Raw genomic sequence first — 25351 nt, forward strand, 5'->3', positions numbered from 1 at the left:
GATAGTCATGGAATAATCTATGTTTAATGCAATAAAAAAACTGCTCTGATTGCTAAATTTCTTTTTTTAATTTTTGTTTTAAGTTCAGGGGTACATGTGCAGAATGTGCAGGTTTGTTACGTAGGTAAACTTGTGTCATGGGTTTTTTTTTTTTTAAATACAAGTTATTTCATTACCCAGGTATTAAGCCTAATACCCAAAAACCTCATCCTCTCCCTCCTCTCACCATCCACCCTCCAATAGAGCCCAGTGGGTTGTTCTCCTTTATGTGTCCATGTGTTCTGATCATTTAGCTCCTACTTACAAGTGAGAACATACGGTATTTGGTTTTCTGTTCCTGCATTACTTTGCTAAGGATGACGGCCTCCAACTCCATCTCTGTCCCTGCAAAGGACATGTTCTCATTGTTTTCTATGGCTGCGTAGTATTCTGTGGTATACATGAGGTACCCACAAAATAAATTCAACCCAACTGGGGTCTACCAAGTGAGAGAAGGGATGAGGGAGAGAATAATATTCTTTTAGTTTTTTAAATTTGAATAGTACTTTTTTTGTTGTTCTGCATTAAGACTTTTTTTTTTTGGCTTTGACTTGAAATAAGTTCGAGAGAGCATATTGCTTTGGTAAGTAACTGGAAGTATGCATCAGACCTGTGAAATGTATCATGCAAGAGACAAGCTAAATTTCTACAATAAAAATGTAACCTCTTTTTATGACACAGCTTTAGCAAATTATAGTTATTGCTAATTCTTATAATTGGATGCAAATCATAGCTTACTTCAGGAAATAGGCTGCAAAGATACTGTCTTCTATTAAATGTTATTACAGATGTGTTACTTTTGAAAACTTTCTGTTGAAGTAAAATAAAGATAAGTTTACATGTTGGTTAGTCAGGGTTCTCCAGAGAGGCAGAATCAACAGAATGTGTATATCCTTTTATCCATATATATATGTCTGTACTTGTATATGTGTGTGTGTGTGTATGTATATAGAGATCTCGTATGTCTTCTCTCATTCTGTGGGTTACATTCTCTGTTAGCAATATCTTTTATAGTCATATTCTTAATTTTAGTATAGTCCAATTTATCATTCTTTACATTTACGGTTAGTGCATTATATGTCTTGTTAAAATCTTTATCTACATCAAGACCATTAGGATGTTTTGTATTTTCCTCTATGATTTTAACTTTTTATATTTAGTCCTGCAATCCATCTGGATTTTATTTTTGTACCTATTTTGAAGTAGATGACAAGATACATTTTTTCCATATGGATATCTGACCCAGAACAACAACAAAAAAATCCCCAGTCTATCCGATGTGACCATTAGAGGTCTATTTTTGAAAACTCTATATGCTGTTCCATTGGTTATTTTGTCAACCCTTGTGCTCATGGGTCTGGAACTGGTGGGTTCTTGGTCTCACTTCAAGAATGAAGCCACGGACCCTCGCGGTGAGTGTTATAGTTCTTAAAGATGGTGTGTCCGGAGTTTGTTCCTTCAGACGTTCAGATATGTCTGGAGCTTCTTCGTTCTGGTGGGTTCGTGGTCTCGCTGTCAGGAGTGAAGCTGCAGACCTTTGTGGTGTTACAGCTTTTAAAGGCAGCGCGTCTGGAGTTGTTCATTTTTCCCGGTGGGTTCTTGGTCTCACTGGCTTCAGGAGTGAAGCTGCAGACCTTCGCGGTGAGTGTTACAGCTCATAATGGCAGCGTGGACCCAAAGAGTGAGCAGCAGCAAGATTTATTGCAAAGAGTGAAAGAAGAAAGCTTCCACAGTGTGGAAGGGGACCTGAGCTGGTTGCCACTGCTGGCTCAGGCAGCCTGCTTTTATTCACTTATCTGGCCCCACCCACAACCTGCTGATTGGTCCGCTTTGGCAGAGTGCTGATTGGTACATTTACAATCCTTGAGCTAGACACAGAGTCACAGTGCTAGTCCTCCAAGTCTCCACCAGGTTGGCTAGATACAGAGTACCAATTGGTGTATTTACAAACCCTGAGCTAGACAGAGTGCTGATTGGTGCACATATGATCCTCCCGCTAGATAATAAAAGTTCTCCAAGTCCCAGTCCAGTCCAGGAGCCCAGCTGGCTTCACCCAGTGGATCCTGCACCAGGGCTGCAGGCAGAGCTGTGCATGCACTCTTCAGCCCTTGGGCTGTTGATGGGACCAGGCGCCAGGGAGCAGGGGGTGGCGCCCGTCGGGGAGGCTCAGGCTGCGCCAGAGCCCACCGCAGGGAGAGGAGCTCAGACACGGCCGGTTGTAAGTCATGAGCCTTGCCCCCCGGAGAGGCAGCTAGGGCCAGGCGAGAATTTGAGTGCGGCACTGGCGGGTGGGCACTGCTGGGGGACAGGGCGCAACCTCCGCAGCTGCTGGCCCGAGTGCTAAGTCCCTCACTGCCTTGGGCTGGCGGTGCCAGCCGGCCTCTCCGTGTGCGGGGCTCTCCGAGCCCGTGCCCGGGCCAGCGGGAACTCACATTGGCCCGCCAGCATAGCGGACAGCCCCGGTTCCCGCCCGCGCCTCTCTCTCCACACCTGGCAAGCAGAGGGAGGGGGCTCCGGCCTCAGCCAGCCCAGAGAAGCGCTCCCATGGTGCCTTGGCGGGCTGAAGGGCTCCTCAAGCGCCTTCAGAGTGGACGCGGAGGCCAGAGGCTGAGGAGGGGTTGAAAGAGTGAGGGCTGCTAGCACAGTCACCTCTAACTAATACCACTGTGTCTTAATTAAGCTTTACACTTGGCCTTCATAGACGATAGTATAAATCCTCCAGCTTTGTTCTTTTCCTTTAAGATTTCTCAGATGTACCTCTCTTTAAATTGGATAAAATTAAAAATTGTGATTTAGAAGACAATGCAAACTAGACCAGACATGACTATTTAGATAATCACATCAGTTGACAGATAATCATAGATAATTCTTTATAGCACAAGTAAGACAGAATTCATTCCTGTTGACATCTCTAGCTTGAATTGAGATAAAGTCTAGTATAATGAGAAGCTCATAGGCTTTGAATTCAAGTCTAGTGAAACCTGTAGTACTAACTAGATTTCCCTGATTCAGGATCAGTAAATATTTACTTGGCATCTACTGTTTGCCAGGTGTTATTCTGTGCATTTCTGCTGTAGCATATTATTAACTTGTTTAACCTCTGTGATCCTCAGTCTCCCTTTTTGTAGGATAAATTTTTATAGAGATATTTTTCAATATTCCACCAAGCTGTACTCTTGTCTGAAAAACCAGTTACGGTTCCTTGGCTTTAAGTAACAGAAACCTACTCTGACCAAAATGGAATTTATTAGAGAGACACTGGATGACTCATAAACTCAATGAAAGGTTGAACAAAAGGGCACCAAGAAGGATGAGGATCAAGATAGCTCAGGAGAGGAACCTCAGGGAGAGTCTGAGTTCCCTATAACGAGAATCCAAAGCCAGATTTAAGTAATAATGATTTATTGGAAGTTCAAATCCCAGAGCAGAGACAGAAAAAGGAAACGAGGCAGGAAAGGATGGGGAACGAATGTAGGTGATGCATTACCATGTGGCGGTGGTTTCATGATGAGTCGTGGAGAGAGGCTCTGTTGGTTTCTCAGTATATATACCAGCTAAGTTATGCTGAGGGGATAGCTGAACACTCCGCAGAAGGCAACTGGACTTCAGTCCAGTGCAGTAAGAAACTGAGAGGATACTGACTTGCCAGCTCCATTCCATCCCGTTTCCTATTTCCTGTTCATCGAAGGTTATCCCAGAGGGAGATAGCTACTCTACCCTTCTAGATTTGGATCACTCAGTCCCTTCAGCAGTCACATCCCATACCCTGGGACTTGGGCCTTTTCTGTGAATCTAGAAAGATAAGGGAGAGCCAGAGCATGAGGCAGTGGGATTTGGTGGTCATGCATGGACTTAAGGTCCCAGCAGTAACTGAAGTGGAACAAAATAGCCAAGGGCCTAGAAGACAGGTGAGGTGAAGAGCATGTAATGATGTACATGTGATATGTCTCAAACTCATGAATTTGAAAAGTACTGCTTCTTCAAAGTAATTTCTGCAAGGCAGATAAAAATCAAAATAAGGGGTTTGGGGATTCGTGGTTCATGCATGTAATACCAGCACTTTGGGAAGTCAAGGTGGGAGGATTGCTTAAGGCCAGGAGTTTGAGACCAGCCTAGGCGACATAGTGAGCAGCTGGGCAGATGGCACGTGCCTGTAGTTCTATTTACTTAGGAGGCTGAAATGAGAGGAGGCTTGAGCCCAAGAAGTTATAGTGAGCTATGATTACACCATTGCATGCTAGCCTGGGTGACAGAGTGAGACCCTGTAAACAGCAGCAGCAAGAACAAGAAGAAACAAAAACCAAAAAACCAAGCAAAACAAACGTACGTGTGTGTGTGTATTTTAGTGCATCAAAATACTGCTCTTAATGGCTGAAATGAAAATGACAGTAGTAGCAATGGCAAAGGTGTGGGGCAGCTGAAACTCAAATATTGCTGGTGTGTGACTGTGAAGTGACACAGTCACTTTGGACAAGAGCTTGACAGTTTCTTATTCAGTTAAATACATACCTACCATATGACCCACCAATTCTCCTCCTTTGTATATGCCCAAGAGAAATGAAAGTATGCTCACAAGATATTACACATACATGTTCATAGCAGTTTTATTAACCACGGCCAAAATCTGTAAAGAACATAAATATCCATCAGTGAGCCAACAGATGAATATCCTCATTCAATGGAATACTCAACAATCTAGAGGAATAAACTACTGATTCTTTTAACAACATGGTGAATGATAAAAACATGGCAAGTGAAACAAGCTAGGGAAAAAAGATTATACATTTTAGGATTCAACAAAGGCAAAACTAATCTGTGGCAGTAGAAATTAGAATCAGCGTTTCTTTGGGATGGGGAGAGAATTGACTACACTGGGGCATGTGGGAACCTTTTGGGGTGATGGACATGCTTTATATATAACTTGATTGGAGTGGTAGGTACATGGGAGTTTATGTCAAAACACATTGAACTGTGGATATATTTTACTTAGTGCAGATTAGACCTCAATAAAGTTGATTTGAAAATGTTGCTCTTAAACGTGAGTCAGGACACTCTACATTGTGGGACAATGTACTCAGCTTATCAACCACTAACACCAACTGAAAAAGCTTCCGCCTGGTTTCCCCATTTGTCTTCATCACAGATTGAGGGCAGGAGGGAAGGCAAACGTGCATGGCTCTTGGCCGATTTCCATTGCCCTATAGCCATTCATCTACCGTAGCTTTGTTGAATTCAGACAAACTTTTACTCACATGGTCCTATATCTTAATGTATGAAAAATTCTGAAAGACTATAGCCTCCTCTCTACAGTGTCTTTAGAATTCTGATTTAGCCTTTATTTATTAACATTTCTATTCATGTCTTCCACATCAACCTAAATTTTTATATCACCACCAGTACTTCCTCCTCTTAGCCCTGTTGCTTTTCTTAGCTTTTTGATCCTCCATTATATTTCCAATGGGAGACGTTAGGAAGGGGCTGAGGCAGACACAGAGAGTCCCCTAGGATTGGGGTGCTTGCCTCATTTTATAACTAAGCATGGTTGCTGAATCATTGAATCCAAAGTGGATAATAAACAGAGATCTGAACTTCCTCCCAGGTATCTTCTGGGTGGTGTGTGTGCTATGAGATCATTTGCGAGTTGTCTCATTTCAGCTGTTGGCTTGTAATTGTTGGAATTTCCTAACAGCTTCTGGCAATGGCTTGGCTGTCTGTTTCAGTTTCCAGGCTTCGAGTTCCATCTCTTTCTGAGTCTTCGTAGGTATTTCAAGGGCATGTTTGGAGATGTTGATATAGGGATTGCTAACCAGATGCCATTTTATACCAGCAAATCCACTTCCATTAACATTGTAGGATTCTCTTTAAAGAGGGCTATATTCTTCAGCAAGATTTATTCTAACCTAAATGTGTGCTGTTTAGTCCTGATTTTGTCAGTTCAGAAATCTCTACTTGTGCTTGCCAACTCTTTCGCTGTCATTTCTAATCAACCTGGCACTTCCTCCCTTGCCTATATCTGTGTAATTACATTAATAGGATAGTGTCCTAGGGGATTTCGTCTATATTTTATCTTGAAAGTGAAAAATCAAGGATCTTGTAAATCCCTATTTCTCATGAAACTGCCTTCAAAGGACTGAGTACATGCCTATTTCCTTAGATTTTATCAGCGTATGAAACGCTGCTGCAATGAAACTGATATTACCTTTATTTTGCAGAGCAATAATTGGCTTTCTTTCAAAAACCTAACCCAGTTCTTTCCAACTTATTTTAGATAAAAGGAAAGTATATTTAGAAAGTGTCTTTACAGGTAAATTTAGAAACATTAGGTAAGGTTGAGTTTGAACACATGGCATGCAGCTTATTAAAAGTGAGCTTTTCACCAAATCCTTTGACCCCCTAGAGAAATGTTCTCAAATTTTAGGATACCAGGTTCAACCCCAGACCTAAAGGACTAGAATGTGTAATGTCTGGGAGGTGGGAATCTGAATTGTTAACAGCAACCCAACCTGTGAGTTTCTGATGCTCATGTGTCCAGTCCACAATTTCAACATTACCCCGTCGTCAGAAGACTCAATTCAAGTGAATTTTCACATATACAAAATAGAAATGGAGTCCTGTATTTTTATACTTGATCCAGTTAATATTGCTGAAACTCAGCGTTTTTTTATTATGTAATCAAGTAATAACATACTTTCTCAGTAAGAACTTACTGAAGAGTTTCAAGAATTAGAGTAAAAAATATGCCATTCTGTTAGGGGAAATATATCTGTCACAAAGTCCACACATTTTAAACTGGAAGAGAAATGCAGCCATTAGAATTTTTGTTTTTACTCAAACTTTCATAGTTAGCCAGAGTATTTATCTATTTTGTCTTAGAAACTTTTTCTAGCTGAAAGTGGAGTGTAATAAAGAACCGCGTGCACTGGTGAAAGGTAAGGGAGGAAGGGAAACTAGGTCTAGTAACCAGAGAACTGAGAAGTGACACATTTTGAAGCATCATAAACAAGAGAAATACTATATTCAAGACATTTGGAGCTATATGGTTTAGGGAAAATAGCACTGAGTTCCTAAGAAAAGAACTACATATTATCAAAGCAAAAACTGGTTTGCATAAAATGGTCCAGCATCATAACAAAAAGTTAAAATTATGTTCAGGGCCATCTGGTAAAGACATTTTCATTTGCTTTATTACATTTTGGAAAAAGAAATTCTTCCTAAGTAGCTTCTGTTAAAGCTTAGATCTAAGAAAGGGAAGGAAAAAAATGCTAAATAGAAGGGAAGAAAAGAAGCGTATTTATGCAAAAGCAGTGGGACTTTTGCTGCTTTTCTTTACAGCAGAGTAAAAGGTGTCATATGCCAGTGACCTACTTTGGGGAATCAAGTGAAGCAGAATCAGGCTAAGATGTGTTTTGGGAGCCCTGCGGTGAGATTTTCAGTTGGATTTCTGCCAGTATTTGATATCAAATTTTAGAAACAAAGTTTCTGCAAGAACCTAAGAAAGTGTGCCCCGGTGACTGAGAATGATGCTTTTGGACAATTAAAAACCATGAATGAGATTTTGCTGATGGAATTCTTAATTTCCATCTAATATACACATGATTAATAGAGATACCATAATGATAATAGCGGTTAGATACAAACTTGGTTCCAGCCACTGGAATAAGTGTTTAGTGCAAATTCTCGCATTTACTCATTGCATTAGTCCTATTCAGTATGTATTATTATAATTCCAGCTTTACAGGTGAGGATGCTGAGATTTAAAGTGATCAGAAAACTTACCTAAGGTAATATGACTAGTTAAGGGATGGATTTGAACTTCAAATCCCAACTTTAAACTGCCCCACTAAACTACTACCACACGTGTGTGTATTTATAATTATACCAGCATTCATATTTATATCTGTTTGCACTCATAGTTATTCATAAACATTAATTATGTCTCTTTCTATAATCTTGATAGCATAGCTTTTTTCCCCCCAGAAAAGTAGATATTCACAGTTAATTTGAAGAGACTACAAAAATCTAAAGGGAAACTTTTGAAAAATTTGGCATTGAGTTTTCCTTCTGTTTGGCTGAAGTTACTTCAATATCAGCATCAATATAGAATATACACTTTGTGAGAGCAGGGACTGAATTCCTTTCTTTTTCCTTTCTTTGGTTTCTTACTGCTGCCATGTAATTAATAGTGCCAACACAAATCAGACACTGCTTTATACATTTTTTTGCATTAATGAGCAAATTAAACAATCAAATGACTCAATTTTTCTCTCTCAGAGACAGTCTCTTCAAGAGTAGTGAATGGAAGTCATTCTGATTTTGATGCTGTAGAAACCGTGGGATTTTCTAGATTCAAAGGATGAATGATTTGTGGCTGAGTGTTCATTCCTTTTCTCTTCTCTAAGACTCGGGTGGTGGTCAGGATTGATTAGTTTTCCAAGTAAAACATCCAAATGCAGTCTGATCGCCTGGTATTGACAACAGGTGCTGAAAGGGTAGAATAGATTAAGGAACTCTTGTAAACATTTGGGTTAGGATTTTTGGAGATACTCTCTGTATTTCTAATTGCTTTAACTCATTATGAGTTGAAATTAATTTGCAAATAATTATTTTTTAATAAACGAAGTCAGTATCACAGTGCTGTCTGTTCCATTTGAAAACAAATGTCTCCGGATCTCCATAGGAAAAATAAAAACAATTCGATTGGAGGCTACCTAAAACTAGTCCTTGTCATTAAGAATAGCTTGAGGCTGCTCACATCATACATACCTTGGGCATATGCTGAAGAGAAAACAAACAAATCGTGGAGAGATTAATTTAGGTACATTATTCTGATAATTCCTAGCGAAGGATAGTCACTTTTGTCTTCCATGTTCTCTGAGCCTTTTTATGAACTGATAGTTTGGAGCTAATGAAAACCAAGCTTTCAGATTTCCCGAGTCTCATTTAGACAGTCAGTAGACTGCCCGTCCAGAGAGGGACATCCGGTGCTTTCCAAAAAAATTTTCTAGTGTGAGGCTGTGGATTTGACTATGTTCGATTGTGAAAATTCAATACAGGGATTTGCTTATTAAAATTTTTTTTTCAGACAAGATTTCACTGTATTGCTCAGGCTGGCTCAAACTCCTGACCTTAAGAGATCCTCCTGCCTCAGCCTCTTGAGTAGCTGAGACTAGAGTCATGCGCCATGGCACCCAACTCTGGAATTAATTTTAAATCCAACTTTACCACCTAATTGTATGACCTTTGGCAAAATGCTCGCTTAGTTTAAGCCGTTCTACCTGTAAAATGGGAATAATGGGTACCTTTATGAACATTAAATTAAATCTGTATGTGTATACACACACACACATAGCATCTGTTACATGGCAGACACTGCGTTAATAATACAGTAGTTAATATTACTGTAAATTGGAGTAGTGTTACAGTTTCTTGTGTCTTGCTGGTGTATTTTCCTCAGTGACAGACAGAAGAGATAACAGATAAGGAAACCCAGATAATTTTGGCTACAGTGGATGTTTTATAATAAGCTATTTAAACTACGTCTTGTCATATTTAAGCAACATAGTCAGTCATACAATATGATCCCTAAAATTTCCCATTAACAAAAATTGCCTCTGCTCATAGGTTTCCCACACCTCAGCCAAATATATACAACTCCGATCCCCAATTACTACTACTACTCATTACTACCATCACCGTCTCCCACACAACCTTCAACTACAACCACACCCCACACAACTACCACCACAACTAACACTCCCACTAACTACCCTCATCTCCTGCACAATGTTCAATGACAGCCACACCCCACACAGCTACCACCACCATCACCACCAGTACCACCACTCACCACTGCTATCACCATTTCCCACACAACCCTCAATTACAACCACACCCCACACAGCTACCACCACCACCATTAACCACTGCCATCACCACTTCCCACACAACTGCAATTACAACCACACCCCACAGAACTACCACCACCCACAACTACCACCCCCATCTCCCACACAACCTTCAACCACACCCCACACAGCTACCACCACCACCACCACCACCACTAACCACTGCCATCACCATTTCCCACACAACCCTCAATTACAACCACACCCCACACAGCTACCACCACCACCACCACCAACCACTGCCATCACCATTTCCCACACAACCCTCAATTACAACCACACCCCACACAGCTACCACCACCACCACCACAACTCCCACCTACAGCTGCCCCCCACATCATCACCATTACTACCTACAGTTGCTACCACTCACAACTGTCACCACTATCTTCCAGAATTGCTATCTCCATCATCATCACCTCTCATAACTATCACATCCTCCATCACCACCATACCCACAATGATTACCTCAAACTATCACCACCATTATCACCACCATTACCCATAGCTACTGCCGTCCACAAATGTCACTATTATCTCTCCCATAACTACCACCTGTACTACCATCACTTCTACCTGCAGATACCATCTTCCTCACCACTATTACCCATAATTATCACCACTGCCACCTCCCTCAACTACCACCATACAACCTACAACTACAACCACACCATGCACAACTACCATCACCTACCAGAATCACTCACACCTGTCACTCCCACTACCCACAACTGCCACCATGCCCTCACCACCTCTGCTAACACCACCACCATGGTCGCTTCCTTTTCTTAAGGAAAAGTGCAAGTTATTGGTAGAAAATCTTGTAAAAACCCAACGGGAAAAAATATTCCAGAAAAATAATTATTTCTTTGCTTTTCTTCTTTTTTGAGACAGGATCTCACTCTGTTGCCCAGGCTGGAGCGCAGTGGCATGATCTCAGCTCACTGCAGCCTCAGCCTCCCAGACTCAGATGATTTCCTATGTTAGCCTCCCAAGTAGCTGGGACTACACATATGCACCACCATGCCCAACTAATTTTTTGAATTTTTGTTTATGGAGACAAGGTCTCATTATGTTGCTCAGGTTTGTCACGAACTCCCGAGTTCAAGCAGTCTGCCCGCCTCAGCCTCCCAAAGTGCTGTGATTATAGGCATGAGCTGCCTCATCTGACCCAGTAATTCTTTAAAGTAATTTTGAACATCTTTTTTTCTACTTATAATCTTTTACAGTTAACATTTTCTAATGCTGAAAAAGTGATTCCTTTTAAAACACGTCTCATAAAATTGCCAGAAGGATACTGTACCTCTGTTACATAAATTTTGGCTTTCTCAATAAGTTCAAAATGATAACTCTGCTGGTTTAAAAAATGATTTCAGCTTTTATTTTAGATTCGGGGGTACAGGTGCAGGTTTGTTATGTGTGAATATTGTGTGATGCTGGGACTTGGGGTACTAAGTCTTATCGCCTAGGTACTGAGCATAGTACCCAATAGTTTTTCAACCCTTGTCCCCCTCTCCTTTCCCCCTTTAGTAGACAACAGTGTCTACTGTCATCTTTGTGTCCATGTGCACCCAGTGTTTAGCTCCCACTTATGAGAACATGCAGTATTTGGTTTTCTGTTCCTGTTCTGTTCACTTAAGATAATGGCTTCCAATTCCCTCCATGTTGCTGCAAAGGACATGATTTCATTCTTTTTTTATAGCGTGTAGTATTCCATCGCATGTATGTACCATATTTTCTGTATCCAGTCCACTGTTGATTCCATGTCTTTGCTATTGTGAATAGTGCCGCAATGAACCTGCAAGTGCATGTGTCTTCTTGGTAGAAAAATTTGTTTTCTTCTGGATAGACACCCAATAGTGGGATTGCTGGGTCAAATGGTAACTCTGTTTTAAAGTTCTTTGAGAAATTTTCAAACTGCCTTCTGCAGGGACTGAACTAATTTACATTCCCACTAACAGTGTATAGGCGTTCTGTTTTCCCCACAGCCTCACCAGTATCTGTTTTCTGCCTTTTTAATAATAGCCATTCCACCTGGTATGAGATGGTGACTCATTGTGGTTTCGATTCGCATTTCTCTGATGATTAGTGATGTAGAGCATTTTTTCATGTTTGTTGGGGACTGGCATGTTTTCTATTGAGAAGTGTCTGCTCATCTCCTTTGTATTCTGCTGCTTCTCTTCTGTTCTACATATATTTGTACCATACACTATAAATATGCTCCTCATTTCTGCTGACCTCATTCATATATAAACACAGGTAAAGGTAAAGAGTTAAATTCTAATATACTTTAATAATATAATAGAAAATGCATTCTCTTGGAAAAACAGTGTAATGTTTATTTAAGACTGTTGGCCCATCCGCATGTTAGTCAAGTACGTATAGCAGGATGAAAAACATTTCCTTTTGTTTGGACCTTTTTGGAGAAAGGGAGGTGCTGGTTACTGTAGTAGTTTAGGACATTTTTAAGAAAAAGTCTATTTCACTTTAAAGTTTAAAAATGCCCACTCCCTTCTGCATAGGAGTGGGCATTTTTCCTCTGAGTTGAGGATTCATTGTAAGAGCAGTTTTTCTAAAAAGATGAGTTTCCCAGACAATGTTAAGAAATGTGGGGTAGAGAGAGAGAGGGCTTTATTTCTACTCCATGCTTGTCATGACTCTGGTTTTTCGACCCAAAGTGTAAGCTTTCATTAAATTTATCAAGTGCGTTTTTACTTTTTTTTTTTTTTTTAAGTAGGCATGGACTACAACCAACTTTTAATTAATCATGAAGTTGAAAGTTTCATCATTTATTGTTAAAAAAAAAGCCTTCCATGGAATACTTTTATTGAGAAGTATTCTGAATTATTAGCTTGCATACAAGCTAATAGAACTCTTGAGCTGGAGAGGAGAAAAAGAGAAGTGGCCTTTATAGTGGCGACAGGTTAGCATGGTGACACTCTGATAAGGAGCAGAAACTGGGAAAAATAAGGCCTTGCCAAATGTAGATGGTTTCCTGGGTACCTTTTGCGCATGTGGGGAATTCAGCTACCCATTACCTATTTATATATCCCTGCTGTGTTGTTAGGAAATAACTTCCCCAGTTTTCTGCCCACTAAATAATAATTTATTGAAAAATTAAATTAGGAAAGGGAAATTTTCATATCTGTTTATCTTGCTTTCAAACATAGTTTATGCACATAAATTACTTTGGAAATCAAATGCCCCTCTTGTGAAAGAGAATGTTTATTTTGGAAATGTACACAAAGCATGCAAAAAGGACATAATGGTGTGTGGTTCTCTAGAAGTTTTTACAAACATCAAAGACTATGACAGCTACTGCTCAATGTCTCTCATCTGTGAATATGCTGGGCTGCCTCCCAAATATCAATTTCTTTCTTTTTCCTTTTTTTTTTTGAGACGGAGTTTTGCTCTTGTTGCCGAGGCTGGAGTACAATGGCACAATCTTGGCTCACTGCAACCTTTGTCTCCTGGGTTCAAGGGATTTTCCTGCCTCAGCCTCTGGAGTAGCTGGGATTACAGGCACGTGCCACCATGCTGGGCTAATATTTGTATTTTTAGTAGATATGGGGTTTCACCATGTTGGTCAAGCTGGTTTTGAACTCTTGACCTCAGGTGATCCACCCATCTTGGCCTCACAAAGTGATAGGGATACGGGTGTGAGCCACCGTGCCTGGCCCTAAATGTCCATTTCTATGTCCAAAAGTCAAATGATTTGCTCACGCTACTCTGTCTGCTGTTTCCTCCAAAGATCGATGAACTTCTTCAGAAATACACAATGAACTTCTTCAAAAATACGCAATGAATGAGAGTGAGCTATAATTTCAGAGAATTACTGCTTGAGCATACTTTCATTAAAAATGACTGCCAGACACTATTCACAATAGCAAAGATTTGGAACCAATTCAAATGCTCATCAATGATAGACTGAATTAAGAAAATGTGGCACATATACACCATGGAATACTATGCAGGCATAAAAAAGGATGAATTCATGTCCTTTGCAGGGACATGGATGAAGCTGGAAACCATCATTCTAAGCCAACTATCACAAGGACAGAAAACAAACACTGCATGTTCTCACTCATAGGTGGGAATTGAACAATGAGCTCACTTGGTCACAGGGTGGGGAACATCACACATCAGGGCCTGTCAGGGGGTGGTAGGCTGGAGAAGGGATAGCATTAGGAGAATACCTAAAGTAAATGATGAGTTGATGGGTTCAGCAAACGAACATGGCACATGTATACCTGTGTATCAAACCTGCATGTTGTGCACATGTACCCTAGAACTTAAAAAAAAAAAAAATGCCTGCCAGAATACAGTTAAACAACCAGCCTGCAACAAACAAACCACAGTCAATTAGATATAGAAGGTAGGCCCCTCTTCTAATTGAGAACCTATTGCTGCTATGAACCTCATTGTACAATGTCTGTTTGAGACCCTCTTTTGAGTATATACCCAGAAGTGAAATTGTTGAATCATATGGTAACTCTATTTTTATTTTTTTTTGAAACATTGTCCTGCTGTTTTCCACAGTAGCTGCATCAGTTTACATTCCCACCAACAGTGTGCAAGGGTTCCAGTTTCTCTACCTCCTTAACATCCTGGTGGATGTGAGATGGTTGGTATTTCATCGTGGTTTTGATTTACATCTTCCTAATGATTAGTGATGTTGAGCATCTTTTTATATGCTTTTTGGTCATTCATATATGTTCTTTGGAAAAATGTGTTAAGTCTGTTGCTTAATTTTTATTTGGGTTGTTGTTTTGTTGTTGAGTTGTAGGAGTTCTTGATACATTCTGGATATTAATCCCTTAACAGACTATGTGATTTGCCAATATTTTCTACTCCATAGTTTCCTTTTCACTCTAATTGTGTCTTTTGATGCACAAAGGTTTTAAATTTTGAGTAGTCCAATTTATCTATTGTTATTTTGTTGCCTGCTTTTAGGGTCACATACAAGAAATCATTGCCAAATCCATTGTCAAGAAGCTTTCCCCCATATTTTGTAAGAGTTTCAGAGCTTAGCTCTTATGTTTGTCTTTGATTCATTTTGAGTTTGTTTGTTTTTTTTGTATATGTGTAAAGTAAGAAGAGTTCAACTTCATACTTTTGCATGTGGACATCTGGTTTTTCCAACACCATTTGTTTAACAAACTGTCATTTCCTCATTGAATGGTTTTAGCAACCTTGTTGAAAATCACATGAACATATATGTAAGGGTTGTACTTCTGGGCTTGCCAAATCTTTTGATGTTTCAAAACAAAGCAGATTCAGAATTTCATGTGTAACAGTATTTTAAAGTATAAAAAAAAAATAAAAAATAAAGGACTACAGAGCCAAAACAAACAAAACACAAATATATAACATATGTGGGCCAGTTTTGAGTCCATTGGGCATTAGCTTGTTGCTTTTATTCTGAAGAGAACAGAGATGGATGGATATATATATGCATACAAGAAAATGTTCTTCTCTGCTGCATTTATGGTTAAGCAAATTTTTTTTTTTTTTGGAAGCAGAGTTTCACTCTTTTGCCCAGGCTGAGTGCAGTGGTGCCATCTCGGCTCACTGCAACTTCCACCTCGCGGGTTCAAGCAATTCTTTTGCCTCAGCCTCCCATATAGCTGGGATTATAGGCGCCTGCCATCATGTCCAGCTAATTTTTGATTTTTTAGTGGAGACGGGGATTCGCCATGTTGGCCAGGCTGGTCTCAAAGTCCTGACCGCAGGTGATCTACCCCCTCCTTGGCCTCCCAAAGTGTTAGGATTATAGGCATGACCCACCGCACCTGGCCCAATTAAGCAAATTTTTGTAGAGAAGTATTAGTATGGAAAAATAGGTCATTTTAGTTTTGCTAGAGGGGTGAGGTGAGAAGTAAAGTGGGATTCTGAAGCCATTTTCCCTTTGCAAGGGTAGGCAACGTTGCCCATGGAATGTTACCCATGTATCTCTCCGAGAGCTCAGTTTCTCTAAGGCTGTAAAGATGGAAAAACAGAGAAGGAAGCTAGCATTTGTCGAATGACAAATCTATGTCAAGTGCTTTACAAATTTTAGCTTATTGTCTTACAAAAATTTCCCTCTAGATTGGCTTTTATTACTCCCTTTAAAAAACCCCCAAATGCTTGAAGTTAAGAAGAGATGGGGAGTTTATTTTAGGTTACAGTGAGTGGCAGAACCAGAATTCAGACAGTTCAGCCATCCTCCAATATTTGCATGAGCCATCGAGATACTACATTGTCTTTACATAAAAGTTTCCCAGTAACTGAGATGGGAAGCCAGGTGGCTGAGTGCAGGAGAAGAGATCATGCTTCTTCATTAGTTCTTTTAAAATAATCAACTAGATTTAAAGGAAATAAGGATAAAATCAGGGCCATGCATGGTGGCTCATGCTTGTAATCCTAACACTTTGGGAGGCCAAGGTGGGAGGATTTCTTAAGCCCAGAGTTCAAGACCAGCCTGGGCAACATAGCAAGACCCTATCTCTAAAAAATATACAAAAATTAGCCAGGCGTGGTGGAGCATGCCTGTAGTCCTAGTTACCCAGGAGACTGTGGTGGGAGGATTGCCTGAACCCAGAAGGCCGAGGCTGCAGTGAGCTGGGATCACGCCACTGCACTCCAGCCTGGGCAACAAAGCAATACTTTTCTTCTTAAAAAATAAAAATAAAAAATAAATAGAAATCAAATCTTCCTGGCTTTACACTGTTACTACCTTAATATAAGCCCCAAATCCATCAATTTATGCAAGTGTTTGCACCCTATAATTAGATTTTGTCCTTTTAACTAAGTCCTGAAGTGTGGGCACTTAGTAATTGGTGACAATTACTATTCTGCATCATAATAATGAAAAATTTGAAAACCATTAATTACTGAAAGCAGTGGTTTTTCAACTACCACCTTTTGGGAATATGAGTGAGTTTCTGAATATATAGGAAGCTTTTAAACTTGCAGGTCCCTTCTTATGTCAACAAGCCACATGTGCTTCTTTGAGGATACCAAAAGCAGGGCATAGCCCACAGAATAACAGATTCTGGGCCAGAAAGGACCCCGGATAGCTCAGTTCTCAGATTTTCCTCATGGTGAAACTAAGTTTAAGTGTGTTCTTTATGTCCACAGGCAAGACTAGAAGTGAGCTCTCTTCAATCTTAGTGCAAGACTTTCTCTGGTACATCTTTCTTTATTTGCTAGATGCTGCTCTGCAGCTAATGCAAGAGATCCCGAAATTCATAATGGCATCGAATAGTATCTGTAGACTAAATATTCTACACGTCTGTGTTTCTTCTTTCTAGAATATATGTAGATGTTACTGTGATTTTTAGTGTTCACCGAACAATTCAGCAACTTGCTGAGCACTTACATGAACAAGGACTGTACAAGTTGCTCCATATATAGTAGTGGGCTTAATGACACAGCCTTACACCTTCATGAAGTTTATATTCTGTTGAAATGAGACTGACAATAGATGATTAAACAAGCAAAGCTAAAGCATTACAGTTGGCAAAACAGAATCTATGAAGAGACATAAAACAGGGTGAGGATAAAAAGTGCAGGCAAGTGATGTTTGCTCTTCTTTATTGATAGGTTCAGCAAAGGGCTCACTTAGCTGAAAGGGTAATGTCTGAGCACAGACTTGCAGGAAAAGAGGGACCCAGCCATGGGGGCGGTATCTGAGGAAGGAGAATTAAAGGAAAAGGAAAGACCTTAGATGTCAGTGTGCCTGGAGTGAAGTGAAAAAGAGAACTATATATATCATAGACTACATATGAAAGGTCCATATTATACATTGAGGAAGTTATAATTTATATGAAAATATTAACTGTTGGCCAGGCGCGGTGGCTCAAGCCTATAATCCCAGCACTTTGGGAGGCCGAGACAGGTGGATCACGAGGTCAGGAGATAAAGACCATCCTGGCTAACAAGGTGAAACCCCGTCTCTACTAAAAATACAAAAAACTAGCCGGGCGAGGTGGCGGGCGCCTGTAGTCCCAGCTACTCGGGAGGCTGAGGCAGGAGAATGGCCTGAACCCGGGAGGCAGAGCTTGCAGTGAGCCGAAATCTGGCCACTGCACTCCAGCCTGGGCGACAGAGCGAGACTCCGTCTCAAAAAAGAGGAAAAAAAAAAAATTAACTCTTAGGAAAAATATCTCCTAATCAATGTTAACATTTTGGTCTATCTTCAGCTCTGACCTCCAGTGCTGTCGTCAACCAATGCATTTTATCTTCCTTCTGTTATATAAGCTTCAGAATAGCAGGGATCTTGCCTATTCTGTTCATTGTTTTATACCCTCTGCCTAGAAGCATGGTCAGTTCCTAATAAGATGTTGAAAATATCTGTTGCTATAATATAAAATGCAGATGGCCCCATATATTTATTGCAATAAGCTTTTTTCCCCGAATAATATGTCCATACACTTTAAAATATTGAAAAGTGCTATTGTAAAGAAAGAGCTGGGCTATAGAATCTTATGATCTAGAGAAATAGTATTAATAACAGACTGTTTCCTAGGGTTTTTGTGAGACATAGATACGGTAATAATATAAGCTGAACACCTTGTATAGATTGGCAGATACAAGGTGCTCAGTAATGATTTCTAATGGCTGCGTTCCTCTTGCCCACCACCTCTTTCTCTTTACAGATTCTGCTTTTGGAATGCGTCTCTGATATGAGCAAGTAAACACTGAGCAGAGAAATTCGAACAATTGTTCAGTGTTCTAAAATATCATGATCTATTGAAAACAGAACTGGATAAAATTGTACACAGTCACCTTATTCTAGGGTCCTGGCATGAACTTGAGCCCTGTTCCTCCTCCTGTCACAGTATGTCAGAAATCCTGTGGAGACTTTCCCTCTATAGACCTTTCAATAACTGACAGTTCAAAGATGAGTCAAATAATTAAGACAGCTCTATTTGACATAATCAAGAAACATTGCTCTGGGAGCTGGGGAAAAGATAGTATAGCTGCCCTCTTATATAGCAAGCCTGTTGAATTACAAATGAATGAACCAATGGCAAAGGGAGAATTCAGAACTTGATGCTAAGTGCCCGGTCCACACTAGGCATTTTGCTAGATGCTGTGAGAAATGTGGTCGTGAAATAGAATGTTAGAATCAAGTGGACAGAAGAGACAGTTACTAACAATGAAAGAAGTGTGTGTGGGGACAGAATGAATGATGAGGAGGCTGAGAATGGATTGGAATGGCTGAGGGAATTAGGGGAGGTTCAGTGAGGAGCTGGCATATTAAGTGTGTCTAGAGGAATGAGGAGAATTTTGTAAGGGGGATTCTAGCAAATGCAGCGCTGTAGTCTGCAGGTTAAGAGTGAAATCTGGGGCACCAGCAAACTTTAGCTGTAAATGGAGTCTACGACATTCTTAGCCATCTGACCTCTAAGTTTCAGCTTTCTTGTCTGTGCTTTCTTGTCTGTGCAATGGAGTGGGGTTGGAAAATAGGCTTGGCATAAAGATTAAATGAGATGATCCACGTCAGGGACTTGCACAAGCTTCAGACTTGGAAAAAGGACTCAATAAATATTAGCTACTATTGTTATTACTATTATTTTCCATTTTAACCAGATGCCAATTTTTGTGCAATGGCGTAAGTCCAGAGAAGCCAGGCAGAACTCAGATGACAAAGAGCCCATTGTGGATTACAGTGTGTAAATTCTACCCAGTAGGGTACAGAGGAAGGAACACCCTCATTTTCAGTGCTCACAGGGCTCCAGGTGCTGCAGGTTTTGGAAGGAACAGATGCAGCCCTACCTTCTAAGTACTTGGTGAGAGTCAGGCAAGTCTTCCATGTCATTCTGAATGCAAGAAAGACTGTGATCAGCTTCTGTAAAAGGGGTGCAAAAATACCATGAAAGCGTAAGTGCGAATCATCAGTTTCACTTAAAATATTAAGAAGAGGTGACATTAAAATGCATCTTTAAGAAAGAGCTATTAAAAAATGAGTCAAAACCTGTTTCTGATTCTAGAAGTGCCACCACTTTCCTGGCTGTGACATCTGGGTGAATTGCTAACGTCCCTAAGCCTCAGCTTTCTTATCTATTACATAGGGATAATATAATACCTATTGCTTAGAGCTATTGTGGGGTTTATGGAAGATAATCCATGTAAAGGGGCTTACTCAGGACTATGCCAGGAACTGGTTCAATAAATCACTGCTATATATTAGTATTATTTCAAGACTGTTGTATAGAATACAAATCACTTTCTTACAGATTATCTCGTTTGATCCTTAAAACATCCTTGTAACATTGGCAAGATGAACAACTATCATTCTGCTTTAACTGGCGAGGAAACTGAAGTTTGAAGAGATAAGTTTATCAAATCACAAACAACTGGTATGGGTCCTAGTAAGGACTCAATACCAAATCTAATATCCTGAACACATCTCCCCTCATTTCTCTCTGGGGAACACCCTCAGAAGATGTAATTGTTGTATTAGTTTTAAAGCTATGGTTTCTTTTTTTTTTTTAAATCAGAATTAAATTGTTTTATTGTTACTGGGATGTGGTCACTTCTGCAGTCAAATCTTCTGCTTATGGAAGTAGGTAGGATCAGATTAAAATCTAAATAAAATGAATTTGCAATAATTATGTGGAAATTCATAGCTGGAAGCAGAATTTAAAAGATTGACTTGGTTCACTACAGTAGTATTCACATTAGCTAAAAGATGGAGGCAGTGCAGGTACCTATTGACAGATGAAGGGACAAGCAAAATGTGGTATATACCTACAAGGGAATATTAGCCTTAAAACGGAAGACAATTCTGACACATGCTACAACATGAATAAAGCTATGATTTCTTTATAATTTCAGTGCTTCTTTCATTCAAATGAAACCTCATGGAAACCCCTAACTTAGGCAACAGTAAATAGAACTGTGTTGGGGACCGCGTGTTTCCTAAACAAAGGAATGAACACACAAGACAACACAAGACAAGACAAACATGGTGGCCGCCACGAATGGCGCACTCTGCTTTATTTTATACAGTCGTTTGTGGAATGTTACCAAGTCACAAGACACATTGTTGTTTTTCTGACCTTTCCCTGACTTCGTTTGCAAGAGCAGGACTTATGGGGAACACGCTGTTTGTGAGCACGTAGTCCTCTACAGAACTGTTCTGTTGAAAGACTGAAGACTGTAAGATTCTCTCCTTTCCTTTTCCCCTAATGGCTGCATATAACCCAACTTGAGAAAATAAAAAAAGGCTCAAAGCAAAGTTCTGGATTTGGAGCGTGGAGAACAGCACAGGCAAGGGCTTTGTGGCCTGGAAGTTCATGGTCTTTTCACAAGCACTCAAAGAGTCTAATGCTTCATTCTTGGCCGGATGAGCTTGCACAAGGCAGTGTGGTTGTCTGTAAGGCTAGTGGCCTGAGCCTTACAGAGTCAGGCCATGATGTTTCCTAACTGTGAGACCCTGGGCATGCTGCTGCTGCTGCTTTTTTTTTTTTGAGATGGAGTTTCACTCTGTCGCCCAGTTTGGAGTGCAGTGGCGAGATCTCGGCTCTTTGCAGCCTTACCTCCTGGGTTCAAGCGATTCTCTTGCCTCAGCCTCCCAAGTAACTGGGACTACAGGCACTCACCACTGCCCCCCGGCTAATTTTTTTGTATTTTTAGTAGAGAAGGGGTTTCATCATGTTGGCCAGGCTGGTCTTGAAGTCCTGACCTCAGGTGATCCACCCTCCTCAGCCTCCCAAAGTGCTGAGATTATAGGTGTGAGGCACTGTGTTTGGCCTTGCTTCTTAAATTCTCTCTGGCTCATCCTCTCATTCACAACATGCAAGTAAAAATAACATTGACCTCATGGGTTATTGTGAGAGGTAAATTTGATAATAAACAGCATTTTGAAATATGCTTGCCATATAGTAAGGGCTCAATAATCATTTATTGCAAATACTTTCACCTTTTGGGGCCTCTCATTTCTGCAGAATAAGAATAATAATTTGCCAAGAGCGTTTTTGTCAGACTTAAATGGGGTAATGTATACAAAATGCCTGACACAGTGCCTGCCACGTGACTAACGAAATAGAAGTCATCATAAGACTAGTGAACTTGATAATTATCTGGGTGACTTAACTCTTTTCTCTGAATCCTAACTTTCCCCAGTAACACATGTCCTATCTTGTGTTCCCAGTTTTCTTTTCCCCCTCTCTGCCCCTGCTCACACATGAAGGATCTTTGCTGTTTCTGACATCAGTCCCTGGACCCTTTCCACAGGAAAGGCTCATGTCCTCCAATTAGTCCAATACCATTGACCCAGGCCCTTTGGCAGTCCTGGCGCTTCCCATATTAATTTGACATCTGCACTTCACCTTGAAAATATGCTAATTGCAGCAGGGATCTGAAGACTGTACGAAACACGGGTTTGCAGGAGTCTGTGGTGTGCTAGCGATAATTGCAAATTTAATTCCCTTTGAGAAGATGTACAAAAACCTGACCACTCCCATCAGCCCAGAAGAAATTAGAATCTCTGAAATCAAGTGAAATGAACCAAGTGAAAGGAGAAAATATCATTTCTAAAGGAAAAAGCTCAGAACTTTATTATTTAAAATCTCCCTTAAAAAGTTTGGCTCTGAAACAGTGATTTTTAGCCCATTCGTTTACATTAAGGCAATTAATTTTTCGGAATTAGTATTCTGAAAAGAAAAAATGGATCCAATCTTATTTTACAGAGACAAGTTTAATTTAAAATATAAGTAAATAAAAAGAATTATAGGCAAAAGTTCATTGTGTTTTATTATCATCAAAGGAACAGCAATTTAAACTAAGCCAGCAGTGCCATTGAATAAGAAAAAATATAATCTTAAGTTTGAAGAACAACTTTATTGAGGTATTTTTTATGTATCACAAAATTCTTCTATTTCACGAATGCAACTCAATGAGTTTTAGTAAATTTACTGAGTAGTACAACCATCACCTTAAATCAGTTTTAGAGCATTTTCACTCCCCTAACAAGATCATGTTTATTTACAATTAATCCTCATTTCTACCCCCAGTCCCTGGCAACCACTAATTTACTTTCTGTCTCTATAAATTTGCCCTTTCTGGACATTTCATGTAAATGGGATCCTGTAATATGTGGCCTCTTGTGTGTGACTTCTTTCACTTGGCATAATGTTTTTGAGCTTCGTTCATAATGTACCATGTGTCAGTAGTTTCTTTTTATTGCTGGATAGTGTTTGATTGTATCGATAGACCATGTTTTGCCTATCCATATGTCAGCTGATGGCATTTCGGTTGTTCCCAGTTTTTGTGTATTGTGATGTAATCTTATTTTTACAAGACCAAATGTTTCACAATCTGGTCTCTGTTGGCTCTTGTCTCCTGAGCCTAAACAACTTGGGAAGTTATGGAACAGAGTGGAAGGCAGCACCTATTATAACCCATGGCTTCCGAAGTGTCGGTCTTCCTCAGCTTTCTTTGTTCCACTTTGTTTAATACATCAGAAGAAGAGCAGCATTTTCTGCATTTTTGAAGCCTAGTTCAGGTCCATAACTATAAGGAACCACAGATGATTTTAATGGACAGTGGGGAAGGCAGACTGCTGAATGTTCTGTGGTGCAGGTCAAATCCCCCACCCACAGTTTGCAAAATTTCCTCTGTTAAAATTTTCTTCGCATCCTAATTGAGGCCATATGTCAAAAGTAAGTGGGTGAGCAACTCCCCAGCTGAAATTATTCATTTAGTCTAGTCTTACTCACATTTTAAATATAAATATGAACCTATCGTGAAAGTGTCAAAAGCTCAGTTGGTTGCACTTTCATGGTTTATGCTTTGCTGTAACAACATTATTCATCTTCCCTAGGATGGCATAAGAGAGAGTATTTAGAACCCCAAATATCTCCAAAGGATCTCAGGCAACAAAATGAGAAACAGAGAGGTAGAGAGAGAGAGAAGCAAATGGAAAATAGGAATGAATTCAGCTCTAGATATTTTCAATTGCATGGTCTGCATTTGATAGAATGAATTTACTTCTGAGCAGCCAACATTAGCCACGTGCCTATTACATGTAGAATGCAGAATCCTCAACCATTAGCTGGGGGTGCAACTATAAAAATGTTCATACATTGGATTGCTAACAATATTTATTGAGTAACAATTTTGTTCAATGCACTCTATGTGTACTAGGCATTTAAAAGTGCAAACCAACTTGGTGCTTGTCCTCGTGGACCTAGTAGCCAACTGGGGAGCAAGATAAAGAGTCAATAAAGAAATACACGAAAGAACTACATAGTGATAAATGCTATGAAGAGGTAAGAAACCAGGCTATTGAGGAGGAGGGTAAGGAGAGGGTGACCTCTGAGAGGGTGACATTTAAGCTGAGTCCTAAGGGGAGGGAGGAAATAGAGTGAGAGAAAGAATATTCCAGGCAGAATCAACAACAAGGACAAGGGACCCCAGAGGAAAGGGACACAGCATGGTTCTTACCCTCAAGGATCTCACATGCTTCTAGGGAAGACAGACAAAGTAGTATGTGAAAAAAAAAAACATACACGGGTACTGTGCACAAGAAGTAGTAGCTCAGAATGATCTTTTGTGGGTCATAGGAAAATAAGACTTTAATGACTGAACTGATGAATAAGTTACTGAATGAACAGATGGACAGATGACTGACTGAGAGACTGACAACGCAAGGATGCATAAATGGAAGGAAGCCTTCTTGATAGATGGAGAGAGAATGACTTATTTATAATCCAAGGATAGGATTATGTAAGAGAGAAGGCATATAGGACGGATGGGAAGGAAGGGAGAGAGAGTCTAAAGTATTTTCCAGTCTTATGCTTTTTTTCCCCCTTAGGGGCTAGCTCTGAGTGGCTTCTTGCTTTCTAATTTGAAGAACCCTTCTCTACACAATTTAGGCATGAAATGAGAGCATCTTCCACTTCTGTGACAGCTGTCTGGCGAGCAAAGGAAAATTAATTAACTGGCACAAATGGCCTGCAGGTCAGATTTTCCACATAAATGACGCATAAAACAGTTGTATCTTTTAAGATTGGATTCATTTTGAGAGAGTAGGGGAGGCGGGATATATGAACCCAGAGTAATTCAATGAAAATGATCTTTACGAAGCCATGTATACCTGAATTCACACATATGGCACACAAATATGTTTGTTGACCTTTTTTTCTTTCTTAGCTTTCGAGCGAAACCTTTTCGTAGAAGATTAACAAGAGAGGCAGTAGACGTTATCTCTAGTGCTGCTGGATTGCGCCGCTCTGGGTTGCAACATCCTTCTGTGTTATGCCACATGGCAGTCCTGACAACTGTATATGTTACGTGATAGCCTCTATGGGCCAAGGCCAAATAGACTATCAGTATCAAAAATCATTCGAACCACTCACAGCTGGCCAATTTCCAACCTGATGGATTCTCTTCACATCTAGAGAATAAGCAAGGGT

The sequence above is a fragment of the Theropithecus gelada genome, chromosome 20, assembly GCF_003255815.1.
Source record: "Theropithecus gelada isolate Dixy chromosome 20, Tgel_1.0, whole genome shotgun sequence".
Classification (NCBI taxonomy): domain Eukaryota; kingdom Metazoa; phylum Chordata; class Mammalia; order Primates; family Cercopithecidae; genus Theropithecus; species Theropithecus gelada.